Source organism: Heptranchias perlo, chromosome 22 (genome assembly GCF_035084215.1).
Source record: "Heptranchias perlo isolate sHepPer1 chromosome 22, sHepPer1.hap1, whole genome shotgun sequence".
Lineage (NCBI taxonomy): Eukaryota > Metazoa > Chordata > Chondrichthyes > Hexanchiformes > Hexanchidae > Heptranchias > Heptranchias perlo.
Window position 1 is genome coordinate 29,395,892 of NC_090346.1, and position 16,648 is coordinate 29,412,539.

A 16,648-nucleotide genomic window follows, 5' to 3' on the forward strand; every position below is an offset into this window, starting at 1 on the left:
GCCCATTGTTCAGGATTGCAAATAGAGTGCGTGATATCCGCAGGTGAGATTGCTAACAACTCTGTGGAAAGGAGTACCCTAATTCTTTCAGAAATGTCCAGAACACTCCAAAACTATCCCTTATGATGCTATGCAACGCATCATTAGTGAAGGCATCAACTAGCATGAGTAACCTTATCCCTTTTGAAACAAATAGGTTCAACAATTCCCACATCTACCATTACACAGATCATGGAGATAGAGAACATATCCTGGATAAAATCCAAGACTCAGAATTGGCATGTGGTACGTAATTAGTAATTACTTGTACACTTCATCTGGTTATGTGGGATCTAATTCTGCATTGTTTTAGAACCATAGAAAAGATACAGCACAGAAGGGGGCCATTCGGCCCATCGTGTCCACGCTAGCTCGAACAACAACCAGGTGCCCATTCTAATCCCACCTTCCAGCACCTGGTCCGTAGCCCTGCAGCTTATAGCACTTTAGGTGCAGGTCCAGGTACTTTTTAAAAGAGTTGAGGGTTCCTGCCTCTACCACCGATTCGGGCAGTGAATTCCATACACCCACCACCCTCTGAGTAAAAAAGTTTTTCCTCACTGTCCCCTCTAATCCTTCCGCCAATCAGCTTAAATCTATGTCCTCTAGTTCTTGAACTTTCCACTAGGGGAAACAGGTACTTCCTGTCTACTCTATCTGGGCCCCTCATAATTTTGTACACCTCAATCAAGTCTCCCTTCAGCCACCTCTGCTCCAAGGAAAACAACCCCAGCCTATCCAATCTCTCCTCGTAGCTGCAATTTTCAAGCCCTGGCAACATTCTTGTAAATCTCCTCTGCACTCTTTACAGAGCAATTACATCCTTCCTGTAATGTGGTGACCAGAACTGCACACAATACTCCAGCTGTGGCCTTACCAGCGTTTTATACAGTTCCATCATTACATCCCTGCTTTTGTATTCTATACCTCGGCTAATAACGGAGAGCATTCCGTATGCCTTCTTCACAACCTTATCTACCTGTACTGCCACCTTCAGGGACCTGTGCACATGCACTCCAAGGTCTCTCACTTCCTCTACCCCTCTCAATATATTCCTGTTTACTGCGTATTCCCTTTTACTGTTTGCCCTCCCTAAGTGTATTACCTCACACTTCTCCGGGTTGAACTCCATTTGCCACTTTTCCGCCCACTCCACCAACCCATTGATATCTTCTTGGAGTCTACAGCTATCCTCTTCACTATCAACTACACGGCCAGTTTTTGTGTTGATTAAAGTCCCCTGAAAAATGCAGACTCTTGACTGGGCTACAGTTCCATGGGTGCCAGCATCTGTTTGGTACCTTGCACAAGTGGTCATGCTTCCTGTGTGAGCCTGGATAGTGTTTTAATTACATGGTGTTTTTATCAGTATTTTTCGGGATTGCATTCCACAATTCTTCCATTTACAATTGGGGCCATTGGTTTAAGGTAACCGACTGAGTCAAATTCTGTTTTTGCTACATGGGATTCTGAGATTTTTAGACTGGTGTTTTAGAAATCACATTCTGCAATTCCATCCATTTTTCCAAGCTAATTACAAACCAGTGGTCTTGACCATAATGAACCAGGCAATGTAAATGCAATATTAGTTGGTTTTATGGTCACTGTGGTAGATCGTAACCTTGGGCGATAGTGGAAAATTGTTAATAGCAAATCAGCAGCCTGTTTTACATCTCTCATGATATTTATTTCCAATAACTTCAATGGAAATAAAAATCAGGAGTGATGTAAAACAGGCTGCCGATTCGCTATCATCCATTTTATACTATCGCACAAAGTCAAAATCTGACGCTGATTAACATTACCAGGTATCTAACTCTTGTACAAGGAGATCTCCACCCCAGCCACAAACAGATTCAGCTCTTGCTTGAGGGAATTCAGCAAATCAGTGTCCACTGCACAAGCCAGCAACCTGTTCCACAGGTCCACCATTCTCCGAGAAAAGAAGAACCTTCCAACGTCTAATCTATTTCTGCCATACTTAGCTTGGAAGTATGACCCCTGGTCCTCCCTAACCAATTCAGTTGAAACAATGTGTCTACAGAGACACAATCTAATCCCTTCATCATTTTATAAACCTTGATCAAATCATCCCTAAGTCTATGCTTCTCTAAAGTATAGAGACCCAGCTCTTTGAGGTCCAGTTACCTATCTAGGTAACTAAGATGCTTTCGACTGGGAATTAATCTTGTGGCCCTCCTCTGAACCTTTTCGAAACCCTCAATATCACCCACCATGTGCAGAGACCAAAACTGGACACAGTATTCTAACTGAGGCCTAACCAAGGTCTTGTACAAGGACAAAAGTAGAATGCTTTGTTTTGTTGTTAATTGTCCTGTAAATACACCCTATTCGCTCTAGCTATAGCTTCATGGCATTGGCCATGAACCTTTAGATATCTAAGCACTAGAATGCCCAGATCTCTTTCTTTCAACATTGGCTTTAGTTCTTTTCTTTGAAGGGAGTATGCATGCTCAGCATTTGACCTGCCCACATGTACAACACTGCACTTTTCTAAGTTAAACATCATTTGCCAGTTATGGGCCCAATTCTACCAGCGCATCTTAATCTGCTTGCAGTAGTCGAGAATTCTCTATAGTCCTTGCTCTCGCACATATCTTTGTATCATCTGCAAACTTGCAGATCATTCCCCCAACCCTTCCATCTAGATCATTAATGAAGATAGTAAATAGCAACAGTCCTAACACCGATCCCTGCAGGATACCACTGGTGAACAGTCTCCAAGCAAATTCAAATCCATCTGCAACCACTTTCTGCCTGCGGGCTTCAGGCAGATTTCAATCCAGCTCAGTAGATTACCAATAATTTCAGAAGATTCAATCTTATAGAGAAGCCTCTTATGTGGTACTTTATCAAATGCATGCTGAAAGTCCAGGTCGACAATGGGACAAAAATCGCTCCTGAAATAATGGAGAAGCTCAACAGCGCTCTCCGTTGTTAGTGGTGAGATGGAGGAGCAAGTTCCGGCAATCGCACGTGCAAGTTGCTCCTACTGGTTTGCCGGCGATATGGCAGCTTCGAATTAAAGGGACATGGCATGCTGCAATCAGGGAAATCATTAAAAAAGTGCAAACTTGTTTATCTGTCCAGCTGGAAAGTAACTATTTATGCCACCAAACAGGAATGCTTAAAAATACAGGTCTAACCTAAGTTTTAACAGCACAGTAAGTCTTAATGACTGCCAAACAACTAAAAGTTAACTGTTAAAAATGTGGCATCTCATATTACTCCTTATTTTAATAGTTTTTGGTCATTAAAAAAAAATTTGAACTAAAAAATTATTTTTAAAAATTTTATTTATCCCTTCTGTCTCTTTTGTTTAATTCAATTATTTCTTTGGCTTTTTATTAATTGTTAAATTTACAATTACATACAGAATACTAACTTTCAATGAATGAAGTCTGCTTGCCTGCTTGAGCAATGCAGGCTGAATCTGTGGGTGTGACATCTCTTCCTGACAGATTTTGTGGGCGTGTCTTCCCTCTCAGGCTTTTCCAGCCGCGGCAACTCACGCAGCTCAGAGGCTGGGTTGATAGTGCACAATATTTTTAAAGTTCAAATTCAAGCAATTTGATGCCACAGACCGCAATAAGTAATTTTGTTAATTTAATTCGAAGGAGCGACAATGATCGGTGCCTCGGTGCTCTGAGTGATTTCTGGCCCATTGTCTCTACCAGGTTTCCCTCATCAACAAAGTAGTTTCAAAATGTAATTCAGTGTGTGTGAAGCCCTTTAAAACATGTGATGTGAAATGCAAATATTTTATCAGGAATAACAGTGGAAGTGAACTTGCATCCTAACAATCTTGGCTGGACCATGATGGAACTGCCAAGTCAAAGCTAGCCTGTCTCTTCTCTTCCCTCTTCCTCCCTTTAACAGGATGGAAATTTGGAGGACAAGTCATTTTGGGTCACTTTTGCACAATTGCTAGCAGTTAATTGTATTTGCAGATGCCTGGCAAGTTTTTGCTTAATATAAGTAACAGAAATAACCTGCTAGTAATTCAATAAATACGGAAATCCATTGACCTCAGTGATCTCCAGGTTAACAACCTACGTAATAAAATGACTTGCACATTATTTTACCAAATTTTAACAGAAATACACAATGATTCAATGAGAAAATAATATTACTGATCACGTTTGCTGTGAATGATTGTTTGGAAACCCACATGTCCTGAAGACCACGTTGCAGCAGTTGACATTGAGCAGTTCAGTATTTGCTGCATCATGAACTTTCCTAAAAGCCAATATGGGACCATGCCAGCATATTTTTTTTCAGAGCAGGCTGCTTCTAGCCCTTGTAGAAAGTAAGGTATGTGAATACACCCGCAAATATTATGATCCTTTATATAAAATGGGATGATAAACATTCTGGAGAGAAAAAGAGCCCGTAACAATTGCATGTCATTTGCGTGGAGAGATATCTGCATTGGCAGTGTTTCTGATGCACTGTCATTATGATACATATAAACCAAATCTTCCTTAAATCTTCCCGTGCTGTGCAAGGCAACATGTTCCTCCATTCAGATATATGCATGATTTTCTTTTGCAACTGATAACAACAGAACTTTACGAAAGGATCGCAAAGTAAAATATTCGCGAGGCTGTTTTATGTTTGAAGGTTTGAAACAGTGTAGTCAGACCAATGGGGTTTGTTCAGGACAGGACGAAAGTGACAGTGGGTTGTTTTTGTCAGTCACTGCAGGGCCGAGACGTCATTGGTTGAGACACTCTTACGCCCAGATCGTAGTTTGACAGTTGATTGAATTTGTGCAGCGACTGGAAGCTAATCATTAAAAGGCACTGCTTACAATAAGTGCTGTATCACACCTCGCCACACTGATCCCTCAACTGCGAGTGCTGATTCACGTCTGAGGCACATCGGGCAAGGTAAGCGCCGCCTGCTTTCTAGCCTGCGACTGATCCAACATGATTTTTTTTCGCTGCTCATTGTATCGAGGTACATGTTCGCGCAAGAAGCGGTCGTGCCCGTGCATCGCTGCGTTAACATTAGTGGTGGAGTGATTATTGGTGCTGATGTTTATTTTTTTTTTGGTAATCCAAGCAAGCGATGATCGCTCGCTGCAGCTTGTGCTTCTTCGCTCTCCCATCTAGCAGGAACCGGCTGATGGTGGTTCGTAGTTCCATTGCGCCAGTTGTATCGGAAATGGGAAGGACTTTGGTGCTGCCCGTGTGTTCAGCCACTTCGCTAAATACCCAGTCTTTTTTTCAGCTTTTGTTTAAAGTAAACACCCGAGAGTTCTGGCGGCTCGAACAAACGGGCTAATGAATGGAATTGCTCGTTTGCAGTGACATCTTTTCATACGTCTCCCGGTTAAAAATGGTGAATTGGTATAGTCCTATCACAATCTTGAGAACATTTACAATTATATGGTAACACAAATTTAAGAAGACTTGATGTATGCACGGAGTGGTTTATTTTAAGCATTGGACCGAGTGTATATATCGTATTAAATGGAAAGATTCGGTAAAGCACAGTTACACCGCAATTCAAGAGGTACAAGTGTTTGTGGAAAGTGACAAGCCTTTTTGAGGTTGTTTACAAGGATCGAATATCATGACATGATGGTAAAACAGCCATGAAAATGATATGCAAATACCTTTTCTGTCCCCCTTCAAAAAATATTTGTTTGTGAAGAGGACGCCTCTTGGTCGGACTGTCGTCCTGAGTAATTAACTCCACTTTTTATATGTCAAATAATTATATAATGAAAACTGAACCCAAGTCTAGTTTCGCTCCTATCTCCCCTCATTCGCTCTCCGAGCTCATCTTGTCCATCAGACCCACCTCTTGACCCCATTCTCACTAAATTGCTGATCACCCAACTTCCCTTACTTCCTCCCCCCTCCCCCCCCCCCCCCCCCCCATGCTAACTGGCATTGTAAATGACTCCCTTTACTCAGGTACAGTCCCCCTCTCTTTCAAAACCATCATCATCACCTCCCACCTCAAAAAAACTACCCTTTGTCCTTGCAAACTACTGTCCCAACTAGAACCTCCCTTTTCTCTCTAAAGACATTGAATGTGTTGTCGCCTTCCAAATTGCCCATCTTTCCTGTAACTCCATGTTTGAATCTCTCCAATCAGATTTTTGCCTTGCTACAGCATTGAAAAGGCCCTAATCAAAGTCACAATTAACACCCTTTGTGACTGTGACTATGGTGTACTATCCTTGTTCTTCTCGACCCCTGCATCTTTTAACACAACTATCTCCAGCAATGGCTTCTCTTCTAGCCCCTGCATTATTACCTCAGGAGTCTCCCAAGGATCGATCCTTGATTCCCTCCTCTTCCTCATCCACATGCTTCCCCGCGGCAACATCATGCAAAGACACAGTATCAAGTTCCACATGTACGCTGACGACACCCAGCTCTACCTCTCTACCATCTCTTTTGACCCCTCCACTGCCTCTGTGTTGTCAGACTGCGAGTCTTACATCCAGTCCTGAATGAGCAGCAATTTCCATCAGTTAATCATTGGGAAGTCAGAAGCCATCGTCTTCGACCCTTGCCGCAAACCTCGTATCTTTGCCACCGATTCCAACCCCCACCCCAGCCACTGACTCAGGTTGAACCATATTGTTTTCAACTTCAGTGTCCTATTTGATGCTGAGCTGAGCTTCAAACCCCATATGCTCTTCAGCACAAAGACAGCCTATTTACAACTATAGAACATCGTCAATCTCCATCCCTGCCTCAGCCCATCTGCTGCTGAAACCCTCATCCATGCCATTGTCACTTCCAGACTTGACTATTCCGATGTTCTACTGGCTGGCCTTCCAATGTCCGCCCTCCATAAACATCAGCCCATCCAAAACTTTGCTATCCTATTCCACACCATGTCCCAACTATCCATCACACTGGCTCCTAGTCCTCTAATGCCTCAAATTTAAAATTCTCATTTTTTATTCGTTCATGGGATGTGGGTGAGGCCAGCATTTATTGCCCATCCCTAATTGCCCTTGAGAAGATGGTGGTGAGCCACTGCCTTTAACCGCTGCAGTCCGAGTGATGAAGGTTCTCGATCCTTCGATATTTCATCATCCTCATGTTTAATTCCCTTCAAGGCCTCACCCCTCCCTATCTCTGTCACCTTCAGCCCCGCAACCCTCAAAGAATGCTGCCTTCCTCCAATTCTGGCCTCTTGTGCATCCCCACTCCCTTGACCCCACTATTGCGGCCGTCCTTTAATCATTTAGGCTCTATGCTCTGGAATTCCTTCCCTGAATCTCTCGACCTTCCTCTCCTCCTTTAACACCCCCTTAAAACCCACCTCTGTGACCAAACTTTTAGTCACCCCACCTAATATCTCCTTTGGATCTGTGTCGATTTTTATCTGATTACACTTCCTCGTTAAAGGAGCTCTATAAATGCAAGTTGTTGTTAAAAGATGGGCATTTTTGCAAGGGACCAAGGCAGAAATAATTGATCAATATATTTTATGCAGTGTCTTAAGAGTTGAACAGTTGTTTTTTATTTTCAGAAACTAATATCACTGAATGCTCCTGAAATATGGAACCAGTTGCTGAGATCTTGCTACTTTGTTGTTAGATCCCAAAACAGAAGTAGTTTTGAAATGAGATTTAAAAAATAACCTTTTACTGAGATCTGAATCTGTCTCATTCATACTGCATCAGTGGTATCAATTCATAGGGGTGTGTTTGAAGGCAGTGACACAATGAGATCAAAACATTGTTAGAGTTTAATATGGATTGGACATTCAGTCCCTTCGAAATGATTTGTTATATAGTGTAATCTGCTGGTGTGTGTGTGTTTATTTAAACTATTCTACACTTCTGTTAGCCTGGGTAACTCCATTTTTAATGTATTTATGTAATATTAAAAGCTAGTTCTGTAGGAATCTGGCTGAGGAACTGGCTGGAGGCAAAGAAATTAGTGCCAGTTTCTGTCAAAGCATGGGAAAGATTGATCAACACTGTTGTAATATCTTGGTGAAGTGACACAATGACACAGAACCTGTTTAAAAGTATGACAACTTGCAGTTTTGATACTACAGGGAACAGTGCTGTATGTGCATGCAATACATATCTTTTCAACCTGGTTGGAATGTATTGTGGAACTGTAACAAAGGTGAAGGATTTTGGTGCCACTTCTACCACTTGTGTTTTAGTTTTCTGTTTTATGAATGTAACTTAAATATTCAAACTGTCCTTGTGACCATTCTTGCAGCAATTTGTTTTCTCTCCTTACATAGGAGCACTGAGATAAAATCCAGCATCGCTACCATCACTCTGTCTGAAACTAGTTAACTCAACACAGAATGGGAATCAAACTTGGGGCTTTCTTGGTCTGCATGGCTCGTAGTATTCTAGGCAATATATTCCTCCATTAAGTTGACAGGAGTTCTGCTAACATAGTTTTTGCATTGTTACATGTAAGAATGATACTTGTCAATAATTTAAAAGGAACATAAATTGAGGGCTAATGCCAAAATCTATAGGTTAGGGAATGTGGAGAAGGTTAGAGTTCATATCACATCGCACCTACTGTCAATCTTGTGCGATGCGATATGAAGCTCATTTTTAATAAATTGGATTTGCAAGGGTCTCTTGTCAAGTCCTGTGTGAGGTAACCATTTAGTAAAGCATGTGGGAAAGAATGACATCAAACGGGTTTCCTTTGCAGTGCGTCTGCTCCAAAGAAATAAAAATGCAGGGTTAGAATTGCTGATAGTTTATTTACAAAGCTTTTTTGTTCCTGAGTATTTTGTTTTTAACAGTTAAAAAAACATAAACATTCTGTAATGAAATAGTCATTAAAACCCACTTTTTTCATTACTGTGCAACAAATATGCTGCAAAGAAATCCTCTTGCCATATGTCAACCTGGCAGGTACATGCTCCACTAAAATGATTCAAACAGTGAGTTCTAAAGGGGAACCATGTAAATTTGACAACATGAAAAACACATTTAACACTGATGGGATTGACTTAGGTCTAAGTGCATGTCTTACATCAAAGTGGTGGAACTTTGTAAGGCGCCTTGCCACCATCAGGACCTTGCAAACAGCGGATGGGTGGTTCACTGGAAGATCGGTGATGCATTGCCTATGACTTTTCATCCATTAGTGTCAGTGGATGGAAAATCATGGGCAGCACACTTACAATTTTCTGATAAGTCGCAGAGCCTTGGAAAATTCCACCAAGGATACATAGAATCATAAAAATTACAACACAGTCAGAGGTCGTTTGTGTATATTTAGCCAATTTCCTTTTAAATTATCGTAGAATCATAGAAGGGTTACAGCACGGAAGGAGGCCATTCGGCCCATCGAGTCTGCACTGGCTCTATGCAAGAGCAATCCAGCTAGTCCCACTCCCCTGCCCCTTCCCCGTAGCCCTACAATTTTTTTCCTTTCAAGTACTTATCCAGTTCCCTTTTGAAGGCCATGATTGAACCTGCCTCCACCACCCACTCAGGCAGTGCATTCCAGATCCTAACCACTCACTGTGTAAAAAGGTTTTTCGTCATGTCACCTTTGGTTCTTTTGCCAATCACCATAAATCTATGTCCTCTGGTTCTTGACCCTTCCATCAATGGGAACAGTTTCTCTCTATCTACTCTGTCTAGATCCTTCATGATTTTGAATACTTCTATCAAATCTCCTCGCAACCATCTCTGTTCCAAGGAGAACAACCCCAGCTTCTTCAGTCTATCCATGTAACTAAAGTCCTTCATCCCTGGAATCATTCTAGTAAATCTCTTCAGCATCATCTCTAAGGCCTTCACATCTTTCCTGAAGTGCGGTGCCCAGAACTGGACGCAATACTCCAGCTGTGGCCAAACCAGTGTTTTATAACGGTTCATCATGACTTCCATACTTTTGTACTCCGTGCCTCTATTTATAAAGTCCAGGATCCCGTATGCTTTTTTAACCATTTTCTCAATCTGTCCTGCCACTTTCAACGATTTGTGCACATATACCCTTAGATCTCTCTGTTCTTGTACCCCTTTTAGAGTTGTGCCCTCTAGTTTATATTGTCTCTCCTCATTCTCCCTACCAAAATGTATTGCTTTGCATTTTTCTGCGTTAAATTTCATCTGCCACGTGTCCGTCTATGCCACCAGCATGTCTGTATCCTCTTGAAGTCTATCACTATCCTCCTCACTGTTTATTACCCTTCCAAGTTTTGTGTCATCTGCAAACTTTGAAATTGTGCCCTGCACACCCAAGTCCAAGTCATTAATATATATCAAGAAAAGCAGTGGTCCTAATACTGCGGAACACCACTGTACATCTCCCTGCAGTCCGAAAACCAACCATTCACCACTTCCCACCGGTCCAAAAAACAACTGTTCAGCACCAATTATGTAATAGTTTTTCCCCAAAATGTATTATTACACATTTCTGTACATTGAATTGCATTTGCCACCTATATGACTACACCACAACCTCATCTTATGACTCTCCTGCATTCTTCTTCATTGTTTTTCTTGTTTCTTAATTTGATATCATTAGCAAACTTCAATATCATTCCTTTTGTTCTTTTGTCCAAGTCATTTATATAAATAAAAAAACAAAAGAGATCCTAGCACAGACCTCTGAGCCAGATCCTGATGTCCACACAAACACACTTTCCAATAAAGTCACAGAGGGAACCCTGGCTGATCCAGTCCAAGGGCGGTGAGGCCAACTATATTACCTTTATTGCAGTCTTGACCAAGATCAGCTATCTCAGCATAGAGCAGGAATCAAACCTAGGATCTTTTTGGTCTATATGGCTCAGTACCACACTGACATGTGCATTTAGATATATTTTAAAAAATTTATTTTAGAAATAAATAATATGTATTGTTATTATCTAAAGATGGACATGAAGCCTGTCCCCATATCTCAGCAAATTGCACATCTGTATGACAGGGGCTAGTAAAAAGTGGAAAAGAGGTGCAGACACCCAGTATTTATAGGCAAATTTATTTAAAATGTTATATGACAAAATATTCTTAATTTCTCATTTAAACATGGGGAGGGGGAATAAAGCATTCTAGCTAGATAATCCATTCTGAAGCTCTGGACTTTTTAAAATATCACTATGCCATTCAAATGTCAATGCACAAGACGCAAAGCTCTACTGTCATAACCTCAACAAGGATATCAGCTACTGGCCTGTGATGCTTATGCTGGTGTGCGCAGATGCAGTTTACGCTGAACAGTATATAAAAAAAAATCCCCTCCTTTTCTATGCAGAATCACCAAGCCTTTGTACTAACCACATAACTTTCTTCAGAGATCCACACATTACAAAAGGCAGCATGAATATAAAATCAAGAACTATTGCCCATTTGTTTGAAGGTCAAACTATTCGCATTTCATTTTGATGCCTTCAAGTTTAAAATATTCCTTATGCCAGGGCTCCACTGATGGTTGGTGCGGGCAATACAATGGTTTCAGTGTCTGAGCTAGAGAGGAGGAAAATGGCCAGAATGCCTGCTTCTGTACCCTGACCCCTGCAAGAAAGCATGCACAGGTGAATATCAAGCAACTCAATTGGGCTTGACAGTAATGCCCCACAACTGTGGCTTATGCATGAAGATTAGAGTGACACTGCCAAAATGACACTAAATTATTTCCATGTTCCAAAAAGAATAATCGGACCACAGTATGTGCATGCATATGAATGAATAATTGTGTTTCAGAGTAGTGTAGACATTCTGCCAGGACAGTTTTGGGTCTCCCTCAGCTTCCAGCTGGGTTTCAGTTGTGCTGCCTGATTTAGTTATCTATTTTAACATTCTCCCATAGGGCAGTTTTCAGAGCACTGATAACCTTAGTGGAACTGATTCAGTAAGAGCAGTCTGCAATTCGAACATCCTATCATATATTTATTTCCATGGTAATGGTTTTATTGCATTTTTGTTGATTGCGTGGCTTGTTACAACATCATTTTTTCCAAACCATAACTATTGTAAATGTTCCTGTTACAACTGGTGAATACAGGAAGCTTCAGTGCTTACTCCTGGCATCTACTATGTAGGTGTGTTCCTGTGTTTTCTGTCATGCTGCATTCTTTGATCCTTGTAAACAATTTTACAACACCAAGTTATAGTCCAGCAATTTTATTTTAAATTCACAAGCTTTCGGAGGCTTCCTCCTTCGTCAGGTGAACGATGAGAAAGGTTCTCAAAAGTGTCACCAGGATCTTTGATCCTGGTGACACTTTTGAGAACCTTTCTCATTGCACAGAGTGAACGGAATGGATTGCGAACAGAATGGGAACTTGAGAATTTGGTGAGGGGGGAATTAGGTGTAGAGGGGATGGACAGTGACCAGAGAGGAAGAGCTCTGAGGGCAGCGGAGGCGGGAGCGGGGACCGGAGTGGCAGAGGCAAGTAAATAAAAGTCGGGGATCGAAGGCCTAAACTAACTCGGAGCAGCGGAAGTGGTAAATCTTCAGGATAAATTCGGTAGGATCGAAAAAAATCAAGGCGTGACGTCAAAGGACAGCAGGTAGGTGATTGACTGGTAAGTTTATAGCATTTTTTCCTCTCTAAGTTAGGGCAGTGGGTTAAATTAAGAGCTGGGCGAATAAAACTGCTATTATTTTATTAAATTAATAACTTAAACTAGATTATTAACTAGATTAATAAAACTATAAATAACCAGTTGAATAAAAGCTTTTTAAAAACTAATTAAATAAAACAAGGTTAGATAGAGATGGTAGGGCAGGTGGTGTGTTGTAACTGCAGCATGTGGGAGTTGATGGAGACCAGTGAGATCGCGAGCAACCACATCTGCAGTAAGTGTCTGCAGCTCGAGGAACTGCGGCTCAGAGTTGTTGAGTTGGAGTCCGAGCTGCAGACATTGCGATGCATCAGGGAAGGGGAGAGTTATCGGGACACTTTGTTCCAGGAGGCAGTCACACCCCTTAGATTAAGAAGTACTGTGGTGTTAGTCAGTGGTCAGGGACTGGAGTGTGTGACTGTGAGTCAGGCAGGTATGGGGACCCAGAATGTAGTGATGGAGGAGCCTCAGCCCTTGACCTTGTCCAACAGGTACGAGGTACTTGCTACCTTTATGAATGAGAACACGGGCTGCAGGGAGGATGGGCAAACTGACCATGGCACAGTGGTACAGGGGGCCATTCAAGTGGGAGGAGTAAAAAAGAATGTGGTCGTGGTACGGGACAGTATAGTCAGGGGGATAGGTACTGTTCTTTGCAGTCATGACTGAACGTCCTGAAGCCAGGGATAAGGATATCTCCTCGCGGCTGGCAAATAACTTGGAGCACAAGGGGGAGGATCTAGTTGTCGTGGTCAACTTGGGAACCAACGACATAGGTGGAACTAAGAATGAGGTTCTGCTGAGGGAGTTCGAGGAGCTAGGATCGAAATTAATGGGCAGAACCTCAAAGATAATAATCTCTGGATTATTACCTGAGCCACGCGAAATTGGCCTAGGGTCAAGCAGATCAGAGAGTTAAATGCGTGGCTCAAAGAGTGGTGTGGGAGGAAGGGGTTTCGATTCACGGGGCACTGGCACCAGTACTGGGAAAAGAGGGAGCTGTTTCGTTGGGACATGCTCCGTTTAAACCGGGCTCGGACCAGTGTCCTGGCGAATCGAATAACTAGGGCTGTAGATTGGGGGAGGTGGCGGGGGGCGTCAGGTGAGGGGAAATTTAGAAATCTAAAGAGAAAAGACAAGGCAATAGAGCAATGTAGCGATTTGGCTAAAGAGTGTGTCAGGAAGGGACAGAGGGCTTAACAGAAATAGTGCATCAATGAATAAGGTCAAAGCAGGGACTAATGGTAAAAAGTTAAAGTTAAAGGCTTTTTATCTGAATGCACGAAGCATTCATAACAAGATAGATGAATTAGTGGCACAAATAGAGATAAATGAGTTTGATCTAATAGCCGTTACAGAGAAGTGGTTTCAAGGTGACCAAGGTTGGGAACTAAATATTCCAGGGTACTTGACGTTTCAGAATGACAGGCAGAATGGAAAAGCTGATAATAAAGGATGACATAAGGACAGTAGTGAGAAAGGATCTTGGCTTGGAAGATCAGGAAGTAGAATGAGTATGGTTGGACAGAGTATTAATCAAGAAATAACAGGAGCTTGTAATAAAGATAGTGCAATAATCATGGGGGGCTTTAATCTTCATATAGACTGGGCAAATCAAATTGGCAAAGGTAGTCTAGAGGATGAGTTCATGGAATGCATTCGAGACAGTTTCCTAGAACACTACGTCGTGGAACCAAACAGGGACCAGGCAATTTTAGAACTTGCCTTGTGTAATGAGATAGGGTTAATTATTAATCTCATAGTAAAGGATCCTCTGGGGAAAAGTGATCATAATATAATAGAATTTCATGTTGAGTTTGAGAGTGACATACTTAAGTCTGAAACTAGAGTCACAAACTTAAATAAAGCCAATTACATAGGTATGAGGGGTGAGTTGGCTAAGGTGGATTGGGAAATTAGATCAAAAGATATGATGATAGATAAGCAGTGGCCAACATTTAAAGAAATATTTCAGAATTCTCAACGAATATACATTCCATTGAGAATTAAAAACGCCACAGGAAAAGTGATCCACCCATGGCTAACTAAAGATTAAGGATAGTATTAGATTAAAAGAAGAGGATTATAATATTGCGAAGAATAGTAGTAAGCCTGAGGATTGGGAGAGTTTTAGAAACCAGCAAAGGATGACCAAAAAAATTGATAAAAAGGGAGAAAATAGAACATGAGAGTAAACTAGCAAGAAATATAAAAACAGATTGTAAGAGTTTCTACAAGTATGTAAAAAGGGAGAGATTAGCAAAAGTAAACGTTGGTCCCCTTGAGGCTGGGACAGGAGAAATTATAATGGGGAATAAGGAAATAGCAGAGACGTTAAACAAGTATTTTGTATCTGGTCTTCAAAGTAGAAGATACAAAGAGCATACAAAAAAAAATTGGGGAACCAAGTGGCAAATGAGAGTGAGGAGCTTAAAACAATTAATATCAGTAGAGAAGAAGTACTAGACAAATTAATGGGACTAAAAGCCGACAAATCCCCTGGACCTGATGGCCTGCATCAGAGGGTTCTAAAAGAGGTGGCTGCAGAGATAATGGATGCATTGGTTTTAATCTTCCAAAATTCCCTAGACTCTAGATTGGAAGGTAGCAAATGTAACCCCACTATTCAAGAAAGGAGGGAGAGAGAAAACAGGGAACTACAGGCCAGTTAGCCTGACATCAGTTGTCGGGAAAGTGCTGGAATCTATTATTAAGGAAGTAGTAACAGGGCACTTAGAAAGTCATAATATGATTAGGCAGAGCCAACATGGTTTTACGAAAGGGAAATCGTGTTTAACAAATGTATTAGAGATCTTTGAGGATGTAACTACAAGGGTAGATAAAGGGACATCAGTGGATGTAGTATATTTGGATTTCCAAAAGGCATTTGAGAAGGTGTCGCATAAAAGGTTGTTATGCAAGATAAGGGCTCATGGGGTTGGGGGTAATATATTAGCATGGATAGAGGATTGGTTAACGGACAGAAAACAAAAAGTAGGGATAAATGGGTAATTTTCAGGTTGGCAGGCTGTAACTAGTGGGGTGCCACAAGGATCAGTGCTGGGGTCTCGGCTATTTACAATCTATATTAATGACTTATATGAAGGGACCGAGTGTAATGTATCCAAGTTTGCTGACGATACAAAGGTAGGTGGGAAAGTAAGCTGTGAGGGGGACAAAAAGAGTCTGCAAAAGAATATAGTGAGTGGGCAAGAAGGTGACAGATGGAGTATAATGTGGAGAAATGTGAGGTTATTCACTTTGGAAGGAAGAATAGAAAAACAGAATATTTTTTAAATGGTGAGAAATTATTAAATATTTGTGTTCAGAGAGATCTGGGTGTCCTCATACAAGAAATACTGAAAGTTAGCATGCAGGTTCTGCAAGCAATTAGTAAGGCAAATGGCATTTTGGCCTTTATTGCAAGGGGGTTGGAGTACAAGAGTAAAGAAGTCTTGCTACAATTGTACTGGGGTTTGCTGAGACTACACCTGGAGTACTGTGTACAGTTTTGGTCTCCTTATCTAAGGAAGGATATACTTGCCTTAGACGTGGTGCAACGAAGGTTCATTAGATTGATTTGTGGGGTGAGAGGGTTGTCCTATGAGGAGAGATTAAGTAGAATGGGCCTATACTCTCTGGAGTTTAGAAGAATGAGAGGTGATCTCATTGAAACATATAAGATTCTGAGGGGGCTTGACAGGGTAGTTAATGAGAGGTTGTTTCCCCTGGCTGGCAAGTCTAGAACTAGGGGGCATAGTCTCTGGATAAGGGGTCGGCCATTTAAGACTGAGATGAGGAGGAATGTCTTCATTCAGAGGGTTGTGAATCTTTGTAATTCTCCACGCCAGAGGGCTGTGGATGCTAAATTGTTGAATATGTTAAAGACTGAGATAGATAGATTTTTGGACTCAAGGGGAATCAAGGGATATGGAGATCGGGCGGGAAAGTGGAAATGAGGCCAAAGATCAGCCATGATCTTATTGAATGGCAGGGCAGACTCGAGGGGCCGCATGGCCTACTCCTGCCCCTATTTCTTATGTT

At 41.6% G+C, this 16,648-nt stretch overlaps 1 protein-coding gene across 1 annotated transcript in view; it reads left to right on the forward strand.

The window, feature by feature from the left end:
• The first annotated feature begins 4,843 nt into the window (after window positions 1–4,843).
• Window positions 4,844–16,648, forward strand: part of abat (4-aminobutyrate aminotransferase) — a 185,317-nt gene continuing 173,512 nt past the window's right edge. The window contains exon 1 of the mRNA XM_068003182.1: window positions 4,844–4,952. The gene's annotated coding sequence lies outside the window, so the exon portion shown is untranslated. The remainder of the gene's footprint in view (window positions 4,953–16,648) is intronic.